Source organism: Bombina bombina, chromosome 1 (genome assembly GCF_027579735.1).
Source record: "Bombina bombina isolate aBomBom1 chromosome 1, aBomBom1.pri, whole genome shotgun sequence".
NCBI lineage: Eukaryota > Metazoa > Chordata > Amphibia > Anura > Bombinatoridae > Bombina > Bombina bombina.
The window spans coordinates 818,691,901-818,713,253 of NC_069499.1; positions in this window are offsets into that span (position 1 = coordinate 818,691,901).

A 21,353-nucleotide genomic window follows, 5' to 3' on the forward strand; every position below is an offset into this window, starting at 1 on the left:
GTGAAACATTTTTGTTTTGCAAAATCCATAACTACTGCTCTCAGATTGCAAGCTCGCGGTAGCAATTAGTGCTCCGAAAATCAACCAGAGGTTTCAAAAAGTGCCCCAAATGCCCTTAAAATACAGTGCATTGTAGTTTTTAATTAAATCAACTGCACTAGGCAGTTTTAGGGCTTTGGTGGCAGTGAGGTGTTAAAGAAAAAAATGGCACTGAAACATTTACACCTTTACATTCCGGTCTATGGAAACTTCCCAGCAATGTGAACACATTTAACTTGTAATACCAGCGCAAAATTTGTAGTTTTTTTCATACTGCAAAAAATATTAAATATGAATGATACAGTGAATAAAACTAATTTAATTGAGTACAGGGGGATATGAGTTGTATTCCCTTAAGACCTTGTATTTTATTGTTTTTATAGCAATATGTTATAATATAAATTAGAAATAGCTTAAACTCAAACTTGTTTTGTTTGCTAAGTAACACATTCAAATTATGAAGTGTAAACTTAAAGGGACACTAAACCCAATTTTTTTCTTTCATGATTCAATTAGAGCATGCAATTTTAAGCAACTTTATAATTAACTCCTATTATCATTTTTTCTTCTTCTCTTGCTATCTTTATTTGAAAAAGAAGGCATCTAAGCTAAGGAGCCAGCAAATGTATGGTTCAGCACCATGGACAGCACTTGTTTATTGGTGCTGTCCAATCAGCAAGGACAACCTAGCTTGTTCACTAAAATGGACTGGCATCTAAACTTTCATTCTTGCTTTTCAAATAAACATAGCAAGAGAATGAAGAAAATTTGATAATAGGAGTAAATTATAAAGTTGCTTAAAATTGCATGCTCTATCTGAATCACAAAATAAAAAAAAATTGGGTTCAGTATCCCTTTAACAAAGCTTATATTATTTAAGTTTTAGATTAGGCTGTATTTGCTTTTTGGGTATCCAGAAAATATAAGTAACATTCATAAGCAAGAGAGCTTTTAATTGTTATTTTTTATTTTATTCATTTTACAAGAGATCTTGCACACAGGAAAGATCTTTAAATTTAAAATAAAAACAGCGTTAGTGAACTTAACCTAGTAACCAAGATGCAATAAGGTATACTGACACAGCTCCCAGACCTTACATAACAGATCCTTTTTTAAAAATGTAATAAAAAGGGACTTAACTTTGTACAACCTGAAAGATGTTACCTCGTGCCTTAAAGTAAAAGGATTTTTTAGAAACCATAGTCGTGCCACAAGGTGCCCAAATGTAAAATATTATTCTAGTGTAATGATTTAAATGCTTTAATGTGTTAGAGCATTTTATAATTAAATAATGCTTGTTAAAAACTAGGATCCCAATTTTAAAACATCACAATTCATACATAAAAACATTGTAAACCAACTCAGACTTTTTAAAATTATATTTTTATTGGAAGGCTATTGGCACAAAACCCATTTCAAGAAAAAGTATTTGAGTTACACATATAGTCCAAATATGCATGGGATTTTCCCCAAGTTGTTTCTAACATACAAAAAAATCTAATTAAAAGAGTTTTTGCATACTTAAAGGGACGCTAAACCCAAAACTTTTCTTTCATGATTCAGATAGAGAATCCCATTTTAAACAACATTCCAATTTACTTCTATCATCTAATTTGCTTCATTCTTTAGATATCCTTTGTTGAAGAAATAACAATGCACATGGGTGAGCCACTCACACAAGGCATCTATGTGCAGCCACCAATCAGCAACTACTGACCCTATTTAGATATGCTTTTCAGCAAAGGATATCAAGAGAATGAAGCAAATTAGATAATAGAAGTAAATAAGAAAGCTGTTTAAAATTGCATGCTCTTTCTAAACCATTAAAGAAAAAAATTGGGTTTCATGTCCCTTTAACCCCTTAATGACAACTGACGTACCAGGTACGTCATGCATTAACAAGCAGTTAATGATAATAGACGTACCTGGTACGTCAGTTGTCTAACAGAGTGCTGGAAGCGATCGCAATCGCTTCCAGCAGCTCTGAGGTTATTGCAATGATGCCTCGATATGGAGGCATCCTGCAATACCCCTTTACAAGCCTCCGATGCAGAGAGAGCCACTCTGTGGCCCTCTCTACACCGGAGTGTCGTTGGTGGGTGGGAGCAAAGTAGGGAGGCGGGTGGGCGGCCTGCAATGGGCCTGTGATCATGTGGAGGGGGCGGGATCGGAGGCGGGAGTGCCCAGGGGGGGTGCACGGATGCACGCGCATGCACGGGGGCGGCGGGCGCGTGCACAGGGTGGGAGCGGGTGAGAACCGCTTCACTACAGAAAAATTGAATAATACATTTGGAGAAAAGGGGGGGGGGATTTTTAATCTATAAAGCAATCGATGAGTTCTGGGATGGAGGGGATAGCTACACTACAGAAAAGGGCAAAAATTTAAAGCATATCTTTTTTTTTACTAAACTGGGTACTGGCAGACAGCTGCCAGTACCCAAGATGGCGCCCATTAGGCTAGAGGGGGAGGGTTAGAGAACTGTTTGATGGGGGATCTGTGAGACTGGGGGCTAAGGGGGGATTATATACAGCAGCATATGTAAATATGCTTAAAAAAACCAAACAACCAAAAAAAACAAATATACCTTTTATTTTAGTACTGGCAGACTTTCTGCCAGTACTTAAGATGGCGGGAACAATTGTGGGGTGGGGGAGGGAAGAGAGCTGTTTGGGAGGGATCAGCGGACTGATGTTTCAGGTGGGAGGCTGATCTCTACACTAAAGCTAAAATTAACCCTGCAAACTCCCTACAAGCTACCTAATTAACCCCTTTACTGCTAGCCATAATACACGTGTGATGCGCAGCGGCATTTAGCGGCCTTCTAATTATCAAAAAGCAACGCCAAAGCCATATATGTCTGCTATTTCTGAACAAAGGTGATCCCAGAGAAGCATTTACAACCATTTGTGCCATAATTGCACAAGCTGTTTGTAAATCATTTTAGTGAGAAACCTAAAGTTTTTGAAAAAGGAAACTTTTTTTTTTATTTGATCGCATTTGGCGGTGAAATGGTGGCATGAAATATACCAAAATGGGCATAGATCAATACTTTGGTTGTCTACTACACTACACTAAAGCTAAAATTAACCCTACAGGTTCCCTATAAGCTCCCTAATTAACCCCTGCACTGTTGGGCATAATACACGTGTGATGCGCAGCTGCACTTAGTCGCCTTCTAATTACCAAAAACCAATGCCAAAGCCATATATGCCTGCTATTTCTGAACAAAGGGAATCCCAGAGAAGAATTTACAACCATTTGTGCCATAATTTCACAAGCTGTTTGTAAATGATTTCAGTAAGAAACCTAAAATTGTGAAAAATTAAAAGTTTTTTTTTATTTGAACGTATTTGGCGGTGAAATGGTGGCATTAAATATACTAAGATGGACCTAGATCAATACTTTGGGTTGTTTACTACACTAAAGCTAAAATTACCCCAAAAAGCTCCCTACATGCTCCCTAATTAACCCATTCACTGCTGGGCATTATACACGTATGTGCGCAGTGGCATTTAGCGGCTTTCTAATTACCAAAAAGCAAACGCCAAAGCCATATATGTCTGCTATTTCTGAACAAAGGGGATCCCAGAGAAGCATTTACAACCATTTATGCCATAATTGCACAAGCTGTTTGTAAATAATTTCAGTGAGAAACCGAAAGTTTGTGAAAAAAATTGTGAAAAAGTGAACGATTTTTTGTATTTGATCGCATTTGGCGGTGAAATGGTGGCATGAAATATACCAAAATGGGCCTAGATCAATACTTTGGGATGTCTTCTAAAAATATATATATACTTGTCAAGGGATATTCAGGGATTTCTGAAAGATATCAGTGTCCCAATGTAACTAGCGCTAATTTTGAAAAAAAATGGTTTGGAAATAGTAAAGTGCTACTTGTATTTATGGCCCTATAACTTGCAAAAAAAACAAAGAACATATAAACATTGGGTATTTCTAAACTCAGGACAAAATTTAGAAACTATTTAGCATGGGTGTTTTTGGTGGTTGCAGATGTGTAACAGATTTTGGGGCTAATAGTTAGAAAAAGTGTTTTATCATTTTTTCCTCGTATTTTATCATTTTTTATAGTAAATTATAAGATATGATGAATATAATGGTATCTTTAGAAAGAGAAAAACGGTATATAATATGTGTGGGTAAAGTAAATGAGTAAGAGGAAAATTACAGCTAAACACAAACACCGCAAAAATGTAAAAATAGCCTTGGTCCCAAACGGACAGAAAATGGAAAAGTACTGTTGTCATTAAGGGGTTAATGTAGATCTTTATGGCATTATCATAGGCTTTTCAAAAGGTTCCAACCAACCAATGAAAAATTACTTCATCATCAAAAGCTGTGTTCCCAGTTTGTTTGGATTTGAAAGCTTGCATTGTGTGGCTGTTTTAGGGTCCCAGGTATTGGAAAGGACCTTGACGAGGTACCTGGGCTTGTTCCATTTGGCCAGATGCGGTAACTAACCTTTCCATTTTTGCTTTTAAATCTTAGCTGAGAGCTTGTAAGTGAGTGCTGGGTTTTCTCTGTGTGTTGTCACATAAGACAAAGATAAGGTGACCAACCAACAGCGATCTGAACAAGAAAATTAACTTTTAAAGGGACAAGAAACCAAAAATGTTGCTTGCATTATTCAGATAGAGAATTCCATTTTGTTTCAAAATGTTTCCAATTTATTTCTGTTAGCAAATTGGCTTTATTCTCATGTTATTCTTTGTTGAAGAGATACCTAGGTAGGTAGTGTGCACATGCCTGAAGCACTACATGATAGGAAATAGTGCTGCCTTCTAATGATCTTGCTAATGTATAACATTGTTGCAAAACTGCTGCCATATAGTTCTACCTGCTTTTCAACAAAGGATACCAAGAAAACAAAAAGATTGATAATAGAAGTAATTTGGAAAGTTGTTTAAAATTGTATATTCTATCTAAATCATGAAAGAAACATTTTGAGTTTTATGTCCCTTTAACTAAAGATTTTCACAGTTTTTTATAATTTATGTGTAAGCACGGTCATAACACATAGTTATGCTGAACTATACTGTTAATACAATCTACTGCTTTTGAGCCATTTTACAATGTTATGAATTATAATAGTGCAGATTCCAGGAAACATTTTACTCATTTAAAGGGACAGTCTAATCCAGATTTTTTATTATTTACAAAGATAGATTTATTATTATTTATTACCCATTCCCCAGTTTTGCACAGCCAACACTGTTATATTAATACACTTTTTACCTCTGTGATTACCTTGTATCTAAGCCTCTGCTGACTGCCCCCTTATTTCAGTTCTTTTGACAGACTTTGCATTTTAGCCAATTATTGCTGACTCCTAGGAAACTCCACGGGTATATATTATCTATATGGCACACATAAACTAATGCCCTCTGGCTGTGAAAACTGTCAAAATACATTCAGAAAAGAGGCGGCCTTCAAGGGCTTAGATATTAGCATACAAGCCTACCTAGGTTTAATTTTGAACTGAAAATACCAAGAGGGCAAAGCAAATTTTATGATAAAAGTACATTGAAAAGTTGTTTAAAATTACATGCCCTATCTGAATAATGAAAGTTTAATTCTGACTAGATTGTCCCTTTAAAGTAGCAACAAAATATTTACACCTGCTACAACCCTAATGCAATCAGTGTCAATATAAATACATAAAAAAGGTTCTCAAAGAATTTGCTCTCTCTTTAAATACCCTGACTGACAATGCTAGACTATCAATGACTGGTACCCTAAAACATAACGAATTGGTTAAATTCTGTAACACCTTTTCCAGTTGTGGATATATCAGATAGGACAGTCAATCACAACTTATTATCAGCATCTATTAATCTCAAGATTTGTCAATTCTGTTTTAAATATATTTTAAAACTATTAAAATACACATTTCCATCATGAATAAATGACAGGAACAATTTATAAATGAGGTTTTAAAAACCTATTACAGTTTTGTAAAAGTAACTACAATAAATAACTTCACCTGAAAAAAATAAACATTCTAAAAATGTTAGAGCTTCAATTTATGTGCCAATGCCTTATTTTTTTTTTTTTTTTTTCCCGAATACATTTTTTATGAGCAGTCTCCAATTTCAAGTTCATTTCATGCCACCCTACTCAGAAATTGAAAGCAATGACCTGTAGAGGAGGAGCTGTAAAACTATCTCAGAAACATTAGAAAAAAACATATTTCCAGTGTCTCACGAATTCTCAGTAGCTTTATTACATTGGACATTATAGCATACTCCTCTAGCAGTTATTACTGTTATCCAGTGTGATAAACATTTACGATAGCTCAGCATGCCAGAATGTGAGTGGAATATATAACAAAATAGAACAGTGCATCCTATAGCCCAGCCAGTTAACACCATAAAACAAATAGTCATAACAGATTTACTTTTTCTGATTCTCTTGTTAACCTGTCACATTCAAGATTGTACTCTCAATTTCTACTATGAAAATGAATTTCAACTTCATTAGCATTTTTTTCATATATCAGATGAATTCATTCTCAATCACAAAGCAATATCAAAAGATGGATTCACATTTTCTTTTATGCAAAAGGCTATGGATTTTTTTTTTCTTTGTTAAAAAAAAGTACTTCAAAATATTTCAGTTTCATTATGTTTAGGGATAAATAACCTTTTTATGTGTTTGGAATATTGTACAAAATTCAAAGGTAGTGTCCACTCAAAGGCCCATATTTATCAAGCTACCGCTTAAGAATTAATATCCCTTGCCTTATTCTCCTACTATCTACTTCCCAGATAGAAAGGTGTATAAAGTGAAAAAGTTATGGAGATTAGGCGCTTAATCTGCAAAAGGGATAAAGGTGTGTATGGAAGTCGTTAGCTAAATATGTAGAAAAAACTGGACCTTGGACAGAATAAGTGAAAAATTCTTCTACAATTTATTTTCAAAATAAAAACATGATAATACCAAGATAAAATAAATCACAATCCCTAAGTGTTGCAACACTATATCGATCAATTCATAAAATTTCTAAAATTCAGAAATACAATTATTCATTTTTAATCATTTATATTATAATAATCCACATAAGGGAATATGTTCTTTGTATTTTTAAATAGGTATTTATATATACTGTAAATATATATATATAGTTATATATAGTATATATATATATATATATATATATATATAAAAATATACAGTGTGTATATATATATATATATATATAAATATACAGTGTATACATATATATATATATATATATATATATATAAAATATATATATATATATATATCAATAAAGAGAGAACAGCACTCCTGAGATAGAACAAAAGCTAGAATAACTTCCATGCCTGTTCATTTTTATTACAACCCAGGGTGCTCGTTCTTTTAGCACACTATGCTCTTTAACAGAGAAAAATTAGTTAGTGAGGTGCAGTTGTATCTCTCTAAGGGAATGTGTGCAAGGAGTCCAAGTCTGGTTTCCCCATTACTCTTAGGGAGACCCAAGAGTAATTTGCATAAATATCAATAAAAAGAAAACAGCACTCCTGAGATAGAACAAAAGCTAGCATAACTTCCATGCCTGCTCATTTTTATTACAACCCAGGGTGCGCATTTTTTAAGTAAACTATGCCCTTTCACAGAGAAAATTTATCCTGTAGCATATCAGTCTGACCCTGCCCAATGACAGTCCAGCTCCGAAATACCAGACAATTTCTCTCTGAACAAGAGAAACAACAACCCCAGACGATCGTTTCGGCCTTCTGTGGGCCTCATCAGTGAGGTGCAGTTGTATCTCTCTAAGGTCATGTGTGCACGGAGTCCACGTCTCTATATATGACCCATTTCTGCTTTTCATGAACTATATAGTAAGAACTACACATTTGCCTTGTCCCTACTATTGTTTGTTAACTATTTCTTGGATTTAAAATAAAATGTTAATTGATGTGGGTATAAGTTCATAACTGGATTTAACCATGTCTGCAGCTTATGCAACATATTACAATAAAATATTTAATGTGTTTTTGGACTTACCATAATATTTACTTATATGTCTATTTTTATTATCCTGTATTATTGTCACAAGCATTCCGCTAGTCTATGGTTACAAATGGTTAAACAGCATTCATTTGCAGTGATACTGAGTTAAAGGGATATTAAATAAATTAAACATTTTAAAACATAGTAAGTCTCATTGTTGTAATAAAAAAAAAGCACTAAGCAATGGGTTATATGTAATAGAAGTCATTGCAATATCTACTATTCACAGTTTTAAAAGGATTTTACCTTTTATTTCTTATTTTAACTTAAATTCTACAGGGTCCATTATTTCCTGTCACAGCCCTACAAGATGATTGGAGTCTCTGCAGGAAGAAAGTTATAGCTTGATCGAGTAATATGGGCCGGTTTAGTATTTAGATAATGCTAGAGAGAGAATAAGTCTGTTATCCTCCTGCTCAGAAGTGGCAGAAAGCAACTTAAATGGACACTAAACCCAATTTTTTTTCTTTTGTGATTCAAATAGAGCATGCAATTTTAAGCAACTTTCTAATTTACTTCTATTATCAATTTTTCTTCATTCTCTTGCTATCTTTAATTGAAAAAGAAGGCATCTAAGCTATTTTTTGGTTCAGACCATGGGCAGCACTTGTTTATTGGTGGGTGAATTTATTCACCAATCAGCAAGAACAGCCCAGATTGTTCATCAAAAATGGGCCGGCATCTAAACTTACATTTTTGCGTTTCAAATAAAGATACCAAGAGAATGAAGAACATTTGATAATAGGAGTAAATTAGAAAGTTGCTTAAAATTGCATGCTCTATCTGTATCACGGAAGAAAACATTTGGGTTCAGTGTCCCTTTAAGTTCCAAAAATGTCTGCTCCCTTATCTCCCTCTGAGCAGAGGCTTCAATGAAAAATTTGAAGTGCTCAATTTGCAAGATAACAAGTAAGTTCTTACTGTCTTTTACACAATCTGTTTCTTTTTATGTTTACTTTGGTTTAACATATTTGTGTTTTATTATAGGAGCACTGTTCAATATCCCTTTAAAACAAAGCAATAAGGGTATGATGTCAAACTTCTCACTTAGTTCACCTTCGAGAGAAAGCAAGAGCAGCCTATTCAGAGGTTTTTACTGAAAAATGAAAAAACAGGGATTAGTGGTTCACCAGGCAATGAGATTACAGCAAAATGAATACCTATAATCAAAGGTGTAATGTCATCCATTAATATATGTATCCTAGCAATGGTATTTATTATACATATGTGTTTATATATTTAGCAAAGCATTAATACAAATAAAGGCTGTTTTGCCATTAATTGCCAGCTACATCCATATGTCAATTGTATTTCAATATAGAAGAACAAAAATAATAAAGATGAAATAAAACAGTTTACTTGGTTTAATTAAACAGCAATTTTTGTATGCTTTAAAATTCCTGCAAACTTTACTATGGAGCTAAAGTTTGAGTTTTAATAAAGGCTCATACATCACAATTTGAACATTTCATTTATCAGAACTTGTAAATCAAACATTGTATGAATTTTGGAAGTCTTGAACTGGCAATTATGCCACCTTTTCACCAGAATTTAAATTGAGTCCTATATTTTTATAAAGGGATAGTTAAAGGGACACTGAACCCAATTTTTTTCTTTTGTGATTCATATAGAGCAAGCAATTTTAAGCAACTTTCTAATTTACTCCTATTATCAATTTTTCTTCGTTCTCTTGCTTTCTTTATTTGAAAAAGAAGACATCTAAGCTAAGGAGCCAGACAATTTGTGGTTCAGAACCATGGACAGCACTTGTTTATTGGTGCTGCCCAATCAGCAAGGACAACCCAGGTTGTTCATCAAAAATGGGCCGGCATCGAAACTTACATTATTGCTTTTCAAATATAGATACCAAGAGAATAAAGAAAATTTGACAATAGGAGTAAATTAGAAAGATGTTTAAAATTGCATGCTCTATCTGAATCATGAAAGAAAAAATTTGGGTACAGTGTCCCTTTAAGTCCAAAACTAACAGTTCACAAAAGGAATCTCTCTATCGGTACAGGTATACAAGTTTAGGTGATATAGACAGAATTTATATTCTGAATCTCCCTGATGTAACCTCAAAGTGGCAAATTATAAGGTCTTCTTTGCCAGCTCTCAATATTGCAGCCTGCCATGACAGCTTCCCAGAAACGCCCCCTCAGTCAAACAGTTTTCACAATTCCTATTTTAAAAGTAAGATTTGTTTTTTTTATTGGTTTTGCAAATTTGTTCACTCAAGTGAAAGTAAATCCCCTTTTTTTGGCACATACATAACAATTATGCTGATTTTTAATTGTTAGAAATCAGTCAGTTGGTTAGGCTATTATCCAGAATCAGAATTTCAAATAAGTTTAAACTATTTAAATAAAATAAAGATATGCATAACTTCTAAAATCAACATATAATCCAGGCTGACATAAATTCAAAATTATGATTTGATAAAGAAAACAAATTCAATATAAAAATGTTGTTTAGATTTGGATTTGAAAACAACATCTGTGTATGTTTGTCAAATTTGATTTTAAATGTTTTTCTTTTCTAACAAATTTGATGAAGATAACCCTTATACGGTCAGAATGAAAAATGTCAGAATTTTAAAACTCAGATAGTACTTAACTGATTAAATTCAGATTTTCTGAGTGTGCAGAAAATACAAATCCCAACTAAAGTTTCAATTGTGGCCAAACTTATAGGTTATATGCAATTGACAGTTTTATACTTATGATGAGTTCTTTCTCACATATACATTTTCATGTGGTAATATTGATCACATTGCAAGAAGAAATGCTTTTCTTTCTGCATTGGCACAAAGGGACCTCTCTAGTCCATATTATACCCCGCCCCCCCCCCCAAAGCCCTTAAGGGCCCCTATTTCACATATGGCTATCGTTGATGACAATAAAGTAAAACACAGTAAGAACAGTGGTCACCTGGCCACTTTCAATAATATTTACTAAAAGATAACAAAGCTTTCTCACATGCCATGACATATAAATATAATAATGTTACATTCTGAATCTGCTACATCGCTAAAAACAATATATAATGTATAGTTCACTCATTGAAAAAAATTACTTTACTAAAGGGACACTCAAGTCAAAATTAAACTTAATGATTCAGATAGAGCAACCAATTTTAAACAACTTTCCAATTTACTTCCATTAACAAAATGTGCACAGTCTTTATATATTTACACTTTTTGAGTCACCAACTCCTACTGAGCATGTGCAAGACTTCACAGCATATACATATATGCATTTGTGATTAGCTGATGTCTGTCACATTATACAGGGGGAGGGGAAATAGACATAGCTTTGCAATTTATTTAATAAAAATCTACTACTCATTTTGGGGTCGATCCGATAAAAATCGTCGCCCGCAAAAGCTGGCAACGCCAATATTTGCGCAGGTTTGGTATCCTATATACGGCGTAACCTAGAAGTTACGCGCGTATATTTCTGCCGTCGCCCGTAGTTTTTTGGGCCATAGGCAGGTATACCAAACCCGCGCAATTTGGTATCCAATATACAGCGTAAGGACTTACGTGGCGAAAATGGAGAAATCTTACTCCATTTTCACCTCGCCACAAAAAGCAGCCGTAAGAAGCCTTATGCTGACTATTGGAGCCCCGTAACTCCCTAAACTGGCTGCTAAAATAAACCTAACACCTAACGCATGCGCAATGTCTATCTCCCTGTCAACCGCGATCTTCTAAAATAAACCTAACACCTAACGCATGCGCAATGTCTATCTCCCTGTCAACCGCGATCTTCTAAAATAAACCTAACACCTAACGCATGCGCAATGTCTATCTCCCTGTCAACCGCGATCCCCCGCCGCAATCCCTAATAAAGTATTTAACCCCTAAACTGCCGCCATCTACATAAACTAACCCCCTACTGTGAGCCCCTAAAACCGCCACCATCTAACTGATCTATCCCCTAATGTGAACCCCTAAAACCGCCACCATCTAACTGATCTATCCCCTAATGTGAACCCCTTACACCGCCGCCATCTTTATTAAAATTATTAACCCCTAATTTAATCTACCTACCCCGCCGCCAGCTATATTATCTATATTAACCCTAAGTATATTATAGTTAATATAGTTATTACATTATATATATTAACTATATTAACCCTAATTATATTAGGGTTAATATAGTTAATATAGTTACTATAGTATTTATATTAACTATATTAACTCTATCTAACCCTAACACCCCTAACTAAATTCTTATTAAATAAATCTAATTCATATTATAAACTAAAATATTCCTATTTAAATCTAAATACTTACCTATACAGGGAGTGCAGAATTATTAGGCAAATGAGTATTTTGACCACATCATCCTCTTTATGCATGTTGTCTTACTCCAAGCTGTATAGGCTTGAAAGCCTACTACCAATTAAGCATATTAGGTGATGTGCATCTCTGTAATGAGAAGGGGTGTGGTCTAATGACATCAACACCCTATATCAGGTGTGCATAATTATTAGGCAACTTCCTTTCCTTTGGCAAAATGGGTCAAAAGAAGGACTTGACAGGCTCAGAAAAGTCAAAAATAGTGAGATATCTTGCAGAGGGATGCAGCACTCTTAAAATTGAAAAGCTTCTGAAGCGTGATCATCGAACAATCAAGCGTTTCATTCAAAATAGTCAACAGGGTCGCAAGAAGCGTGTGGAAAAACCAAGGCGCAAAATAACTGCCCATGAACTGAGAAAAGTCAAGCGTGCAGCTGCCAAGATGCCACTTGCCACCAGTTTGGCCATATTTCAGAGCTGCAACATCACTGGAGTGCCCAAAAGCACAAGGTGTGCAATACTCAGAGACATGGCCAAGGTAAGAAAGGCTGAAAGACGACCACCACTGAACAAGACACACAAGCTGAAACGTCAAGACTGGGCCAAGAAATATCTCAAGACTGATTTTTCTAAGGTTTTATGGACTGATGAAATGAGAGTGAGTCTTGATGGGCCAGATGGATGGGCCCGTGGCTGGATTGGTAAAGGGCAGAGAGCTCCAGTCCGACTCAGACGCCAGCAAGGTGGAGGTGGAGTACTGGTTTGGGCTGGTATCATCAAAGATGAGCTTGTGGGGCCTTTTCGGGTTGAGGATGGAGTCAAGCTCAACTCCCAGTCCTACTGCCAGTTTCTGGAAGACACCTTCTTCAAGCAGTGGTACAGGAAGAAGTCTGCATCCTTCAAGAAAAACATGATTTTCATGCAGGACAATGCTCCATCACACGCGTCCAAGTACTCCACAGCGTGGCTGGCAAGAAAGGGTATAAAAGAAGAAAATTTAATGACATGGCCTCCTTGTTCACCTGATCTGAACCCCATTGAGAACCTGTGGTCCATCATCAAATGTGAGATTTACAAGGAGGGAAAACAGTACACCTCTCTGAACAGTGTCTGGGAGGCTGTGGTTGCTGCTGCACGCAATGTTGATGGTGAACATATCAAAACACTGACAGAATCCATGGATGGCAGGCTTTTGAGTGTCCTTGCAAAGAAAGGTGGCTATATTGGTCACTGATTTGTTTTTGTTTTGTTTTTGAAAGTCAGAAATGTATATTTGTGAATGTTGAGATGTTAAATTGGTTTCACTGGTAAAAATAAATAATTGAAATGGGTATATATTTGTTTTTTGTTAAGTTGCCTAATAATTATGCACAGTAATAGTCACCTGCACACACAGATATCCCCCTAAAATAGCTATAACTAAAAACAAACTAAAAACTACTTCCAAAACTATTCAGCTTTGATATTAATGAGTTTTTTGGGTTCATTGAGAACATGGTTGTTGTTCAATAATAAAATTAATCCTCAAAAATACAACTTGCCTAATAATTCTGCACTCCCTGTAAAATAAACCCTAAGATAGCTACAATATAATTAATAATTACATTATAGCTATGTTAGGGTTTATATTTATTTTACAGGTAAATTGTTAATTATTTTAACTAGGTATAATAGCTATTAAATAGTTATGAACTATTTAATAGCTACCTAGTTAAAATAATTACCCAATTACCTGTAAAATAAATCCTAACCTAAGTTACAAATACACCTACACTATCAATAAATTAAATAAACTACAAATATCTATCTAAAAATACAATTAAATAAACTAAACTAAATTACAAAAAAAACAAACACTAAATTACAAAAAATAAAAAAAAGATTACAAGATTTTTAAGCTAATTATACCTATTCTAAGCCCCCTAATAAAATAATAAAGCCCCCCAAAATAAAAAAATTCCCTACCCTATTCTAAATTAAAAAAAGTTCAAAGCTCTTTTACCTTACCAATCAGCCAATCGGATTGAACTTGAATCTGATTGGCTGATTCAATCAGCCAATCAGATTTTTCTACCTTAATTCCGATTGGCTGATAGAATCCTATCAGCCAATCGGAATTCGACGGACGCCATCTTGGATGATGTCATTTAAAGGAACCTCATTCATCGGGAAGTCGTCGTGCCGGATGGATGCTCCGCGGCGGAGGAGCGAACAAAGAAGATTGAAGATGCCGATTTGCTTGAAGACATCGCAGATGGAAGAAGACTCTCTGCCGCTTGCTTCAAGACATCGCCCGGATGGAAGAAGACTTCACTGCCGCTTGCTGGAACACATCGCCTGGATCGGATGAGGAGTTCGGCCCGGCTGGGTGAATACAAGGTAGGGAGATCTTCAGGGGGGTAGTGTTAGGTTTATTTAAGGGGGGTTTGGGTTAGATTAGGGGTATGTGGGTGGTGGGTTGTAATGTTGGGGGGTGGTATTGTGTTTTTTTTGCAGGCAAAAGAGCAGTTTTCTTTGGGGCATGCCCCCACAAAAGGCCCTTTTAAGGGCTGGTAAGGTAAAAGAGCTTTGAACTTTTTTTAATTTAGAATAGGGTAGGGAATTTTTTTATTTTGGGGGGGCTTTATTATTTTATTAGGGGGCTTACAATAGGTGTAATTAGCTTTAAAATCTTGTAATCTTTTTTTTATTTTTTGTAATTTAGTGTTTGTTTTTTTTTGTAATTTAGTTTAGTTTATTTAATTGTATTTTTAGATAGATATTTGTAGTTTATTGAATTTATTGATAGTGTAGGTGTATTTGTAACTTAGGTTAGGATTTATTTTACAAGTAATTGGGTAATTATTTTAACTAGGTAGCTATTAAATAGGTAATAACTATTTAATAGCTATTATACCTAGTTAAAATAATTAACAATTTACCTGTAAAATAAATATAAACCCTAACATAGCTATAATGTAATTATTAATTACATCGTAGCTATCTTAGAGTTTATTTTATAGGTAAGTATTTAGATTTAAATAGGAATATTTTAATTAATAATATTAATATTAGATTTATTTTAATAAGAGTTTAGTTAGGATGTTAGAGTTAGATAGGGTTATTATACTTAATATATATATATAATATAATAACGATATTAAATATATTAACCCTAATATAATTAGGGTTAATATAGTTAATATATATAATATAATAACTATATTAACTATATTAACCCCAATATAATTAGGGTTAATATAGTTAATATAGCTGGCGGCGGTGTAGGGGGATGTAGATTGTAGGCAAAAGAGCAGTTTACTTTGTGACAAAGCCCCGCCAAAAGCCCTTTTAAGGGCTGGCAAAAGAGCTGTTACTTTGGGGCAATGCCACGCAAAAAGCCCTTTTCAGGGCTATTTGTAGGGTTAGACTTAGGTTTAGTGGTAGGGATAGTTTAGTATTTTAGGGGTCAAATAATTTAATATAGATGGCGGCGGGGTAGGGGGATTAGGGGTTAATAATTTTAAAATAGATAGCGGCGGGGTAGGGGCTCACTTTAGGGGGTAGGTAAGGTAGATGGCGGCGGTGTTAGGGGCTCACTTTAGGGGGTTATAGATTTAATATAGCTGGCGGCGGTTTGGGGGTTAATAACTTTATTAGGTAGCGGCGGGCTCCGGGAGCGGCGGTTTAGGGGTTAATACATATTTTATTGTTAGGCTAGTGAGGGGGGATAGCGGATAGAGGGTTAGACGTGTCGGGCTATGTTAGGGAGGCGTGTTAGACAGTGCGGGTGATTTAGACTTTAGTCAGGTTTTGTAGGCGCCGTCAGTTTCTAACGTGCCGCAAGTCACTGGCGACGCCAGAAATTTGTACTTGCGCAGATTTCTGGACATCGCTGGTTTGTCAGACTTACGGCACGTTAGCATCTGACGGCGACATATATGGGATAGCTCGAGTTGAGAGCTGAAACTGCGGGCGACGCGGGTTCCCTCGCTTGCGCCGCAAACTACGATCTATATCGGATCGCGCCCTTGAAGTTCAGACTAAGTGCTATTGCATTGTCTTCTTATCATGCATTTGTTGATTATGCAAATCTACAGTGTTGACTGGTCCTTTAAAATAGTGTTTAAACATAGTAAGCAAAAAAAAATCTCAAAATTAGCTTAGCCCAGAGGTGTGAAAGAAGCTTTGCAACAAAAGGGTTAAGCATGAACATAAAGGTTAATATTTTAATTTGGGAACTAAAACATCTTGTCTTGAATACAAGCAATAAATAATTTAATTTAGGTTTTTAGCAAATATAAAGGAAGAGCAAAAATATAAAGAGGGGTTTGTTCCAAACTTGTTGATTGATAGTTTGACATAATTCAATAAAACATTATGAAATTTCAGTCTATTATGCAGGGAAGGGGTGATGGGGTGAAGCCTTTGACCATATTACCAAACAGCTATACGAAAAAGAGTTTTTGGGGCATATTTAACAATGTGCAAGCGGACATAATACGAAGTAGCGTATCATGTCCGCTGCATATCACTGCATACGCTGTCGGCATTTATCATTGCACCAACAGTTCTTGTGAACTGCTGGTGCAATGCTGCCCCCTGCAGATTTGCGGCCAATCGGCTGCTAGCAGGGGGTGTCAATCAACCCAATCGTATTCAATGGTGTTGATATCTGTCCGCCACCTCAGAGCAGGCGAACAAGTTATGGAGCAGCGGTCTTTAGACAAGGGGCCTCAATAGGCTTACCATGGTGTGGTGCCAGTTAAGGTGTGGTCAGGGGATTGGTCAAGGGGCGTGGCGATTACCGGTCCTTTTAAAGTAGTAGCTTTTATGTGCGTAATGTTTTGTGGATACTCTACCCTTCCTCAGTCAAACAACAAGTGAATCACACAGTTTAAATAGACCATAACACCACCCCCTAGTGAAAAAGGCATTATTACATTGTCATGGCAAACCATACACAACATTACCAAATAAATCATTCATCTAAATCTCAGATTCTAAATAATGCCAAACATCAGGCATATTTACCAATTTTATAAAATAGTGAAAAGCATATAAATCACACAATTTAATATCTGCAGTGTAATATGTGTTTTATAAGTCTAATTAAGGAACAGAACTGGATACTGATAAGGCATAAACACAACATTGAATGCAATAAGTCAAAAAGAAACACATAACTGCTAAAGCTTTTTAAGAGGCTACTCTATACCATAGTGCAGGAAGATTACATCCAAAATGCTATTCTGCATGAAGTAAAGCAAGATCCAAGCCAAAAATCCTGCCTGTCTGCACTTTCTGGTCACAAGGGGTCAAGGGGGGTGTTAAATTCTTAGAAAAATAAACCAAGTAGTACTACAAAATTAAAAAAAACCTCTATGCCGCACACTCAGCCTGTATTACTAAATGTAAACTTTGAAGGACACGAAAACCCGGACGCATGATTTGAAACCCGCAGGTGGCAACCCTACTAGGACAGAATAAACAACCGGGTGGGACACTGGGACAGCGCCTCCAAACAGGGACAATCCCAGTAAAAGTGGGACTTCTGGTAAGCCTAGGCCTCAAGCTCTATACTGAGCTTGATAAATATGCCCCATAGGCTCAATTAATTTCTCAAGCAGAAGATGCTTAATGCTAATTAAGAAGCGATGGTCATTCGAGTTAAACCACAAATTAATTCCTTTGGGGGGAATGTCAGACTCTGCTATCAAGTAATTGGGGTTGCACAAGTTGCTGTGTTAAATGCAGGCAGCAAATGTGCAGTGTTTACTGGCCATCAGTGATTTGGTCCTTGAAACACATCCAATACATACTGTATATAACACCTCTATACGTTCAGTTGTAAGTGCAAAGTAGAGTTGGCACAATCAATGCACTCTTATTACAACTTATTTGTAAAGTTTTGTGTGGGCTCACAATATGAAATAAACACTTATTTAAATACTTTTGAAAATCTGATATTAGCTATTATTACTTGTTATTTTGTTTATAAATAAACTGAGGTTGAATTGACTATAACTACTGTGGAACACACATGCACACACACATACATGTACACACATGCACACAAACATACACACACACATATATACTGTATATATATATATATATATATATATATATATATATATATATATATATATATATATATATATATATATATACACACACACACACAAACACATGCACACACAAACATACACACACACACACACACACACACACACACACATATATACTGTATATATATATATATATATATACACATATATACTGTATATATATATATATATATATATATATATATATACATATATACTGTATATATATATATATATATATATATATACACACACACAAACACATGCACACACATGCATGCACTCACATATACACAGAGACACACACATAAATACACATGCATACACATATATACACACATAATCACACACATACACACACTTTAAAAATCTGTTATTAATAACTATTATTGCTTGTTATTTTGTATAGAAATAAACTGAGGTTGAATTGGCTGTAGCACACACATGCACTCACACATATAGGCACTTGTAAAGTTTACCTCAACACATACATATGTAAATATAGATAGAAATATAGGCATATACACATATAATAAAACCAATATGTTAAGGATGACATTGTTTTACCAACAACATGGCTGGCAAACTTTTTAAGATAAAGTTATTAGTTTGTCACACAAAACTTGTAAAGTGACAGTGGAAGGCCCTCTAGTGGGCCTGTAGCAAAATTAAGAGATAACTGACTTGAAGTCTGGAGTGTTCTAAGATGTTGTTATATTGTTGCAAGTTTGGGGATGGGTGTCTTTTCTTACATTTATAGGGTCTTGCAGCAGTGATTCCGGCCTCTTCCTGTTCCAGACTTCAAGGAGGAATTTTCTTTGCTGGTTTTTCTGCCGGAGAGATGGATAGAGAAGCTAATTCAAACTTCATTGTTGTCTAGACCTTGGGTGAAATCCAACAAACCCACATTGTCACCTCTCTGTATAAACAGGAGATCGTCTATGTAGCGCTTGTACCACACAATACTTTCCCTGTGAACAATACACCTGATAGTGGTTCCTCATGGTTAAGATTTAATGGAACCTGTAAGTGCAACTATGAGGCTTGTAAAGCTTGTGAAAAGTGATCTTGGGAGATTAATTCTAATCCGCTGTGACAGGAGACGTTTTTACTAAAAAGCACTGTTTGAGTTGTCGATCCACATATGTGGTGTATTTAATCATGTGTGTGGAGTGCCAGCTTCAGTATACAGGCCTTACCACTAAGGAGGCAAGGACGAGAATGAAAGAATACCTCTCAGATATAAGACAGAGTAAAGATGTTTAAAAAAGTGCTAAGAATGTCATCTGTGTGTGATTACAACTGTATGATCAGTAAGCACTACAGCATGTGAAAAGCAGGTGGCTTAAAGCGGGTTCATCCTTATCCTCATACTTTGATCTGTATATGCAACTATTTTCACTGTTGAAAGATACTAACTGCACACTGTGGGAGTGTATAAAGGAACTGCACACCATTTGAACGAGTGTCAAGCAAACACCACAGTGGTGTGAAAATAAGCACTATGGCATTATAAATAGTGAATTGCATTAAAAGACTGAACACCGCTCAGTGAGAATGAAAGGGACAGCTATCCCCTAAGTTTCATTTGAAGAACTGTGAATTGGGTATTACACTATCTTGTCCGGGTTTATCTCTGCAGACATTTGGTATGACTGAACTTCTCTACATGATAATTGATTTTCAAAGAGAGCATACCAGAACCATTGAAAGGGATGGGAGAGATTCTGTTAACAGAAGGGGTTTGAGGTGCATCGCACCTCTCAGGTACAAGTGCTTGAGTGGTTGGCGTGCTTGAGACAGGAGGGGATTACTAGACTGCCGGTCGTGGGTAGACTATCAGCGATAGCATTCTTTAGCAAGGCCTTAGGGATTCCTGATTTCTCAAAATCAGTTTTAGTGAGACAGGTCCTGAAGGTTTGGGGTAGGCTGGATCTGCGTCCAAAGGATCAAAGAGAGCCTATCACCCCTTTATGTCTGAGGCAACTAGTGATGGAATTTGAATCTGTATGCTCATCAGCATACGCGGTTCTGCTTTTTTAAAAAGCATTTTCAATAGCCTTTGTGGGGGCCTTGAGATTGAGGGAATTAGTGTCATCAACCAGAACGGGGGGTCATGCGTTATTTAATTAGAACACCTAATACCCTCAGAGGAGGGGCTCCTTTTGCTAGTCCCACAATCTAAAACAGATCAAGAGGGAAAAGGGGCTTTGCAGTCCCTGAGCAGACACAAATTTCCATAATGCTGTCCGGTGTGGAATGTGGAAGTGCTTTGCAAAGTAAGGCCAGCAATTCCTTATTCATGAGGATGGCAGCTCATTGTCATTGTTTAAATTCGTAAGGTTCTGACTAAAGCAACGGAGGGTTCAGGTTTGGATCCATCCAGGATTGCCCACCCCGTACTCATTCTGGACAGGGGCGCTGGAAGTCTGGCCATTACAAGACTTACAACAGTGCTTTACGGTAGTTAAAAAAAAACAAAAATGAATTTTCCAAGCAAATGGGAGGCTATCAAAATGGGGATTTAGGACAGTACTATAATGCTGTTTTACTCATGATTTTTACATGTCATTTTAGGCAAGAACTACCCTCCAGTTCAGGTGTGGATAATGGGGCACTCCTTTATCCACTGGGTGGCCATCAGGGTGCTTCGTTCCCCAGATGGTCAACAGCTCAGATTTTCACCTTCTAGGGCTAATTTGCGGTGGCTAGGTCGAAGGGGTTTGACATGGGAGGACTTACCGGCCCTTCTACAGGACACGCACAGGAGATGGGGGCAGCCTTACATTATTGTGTTGCATGTAGGGGGGAATGATATGGGGTTGGTTCCAGCACTGGACCTCATCAGGAAGATGGCTGCCGATTTTAAGTGGTTGTATGCTTG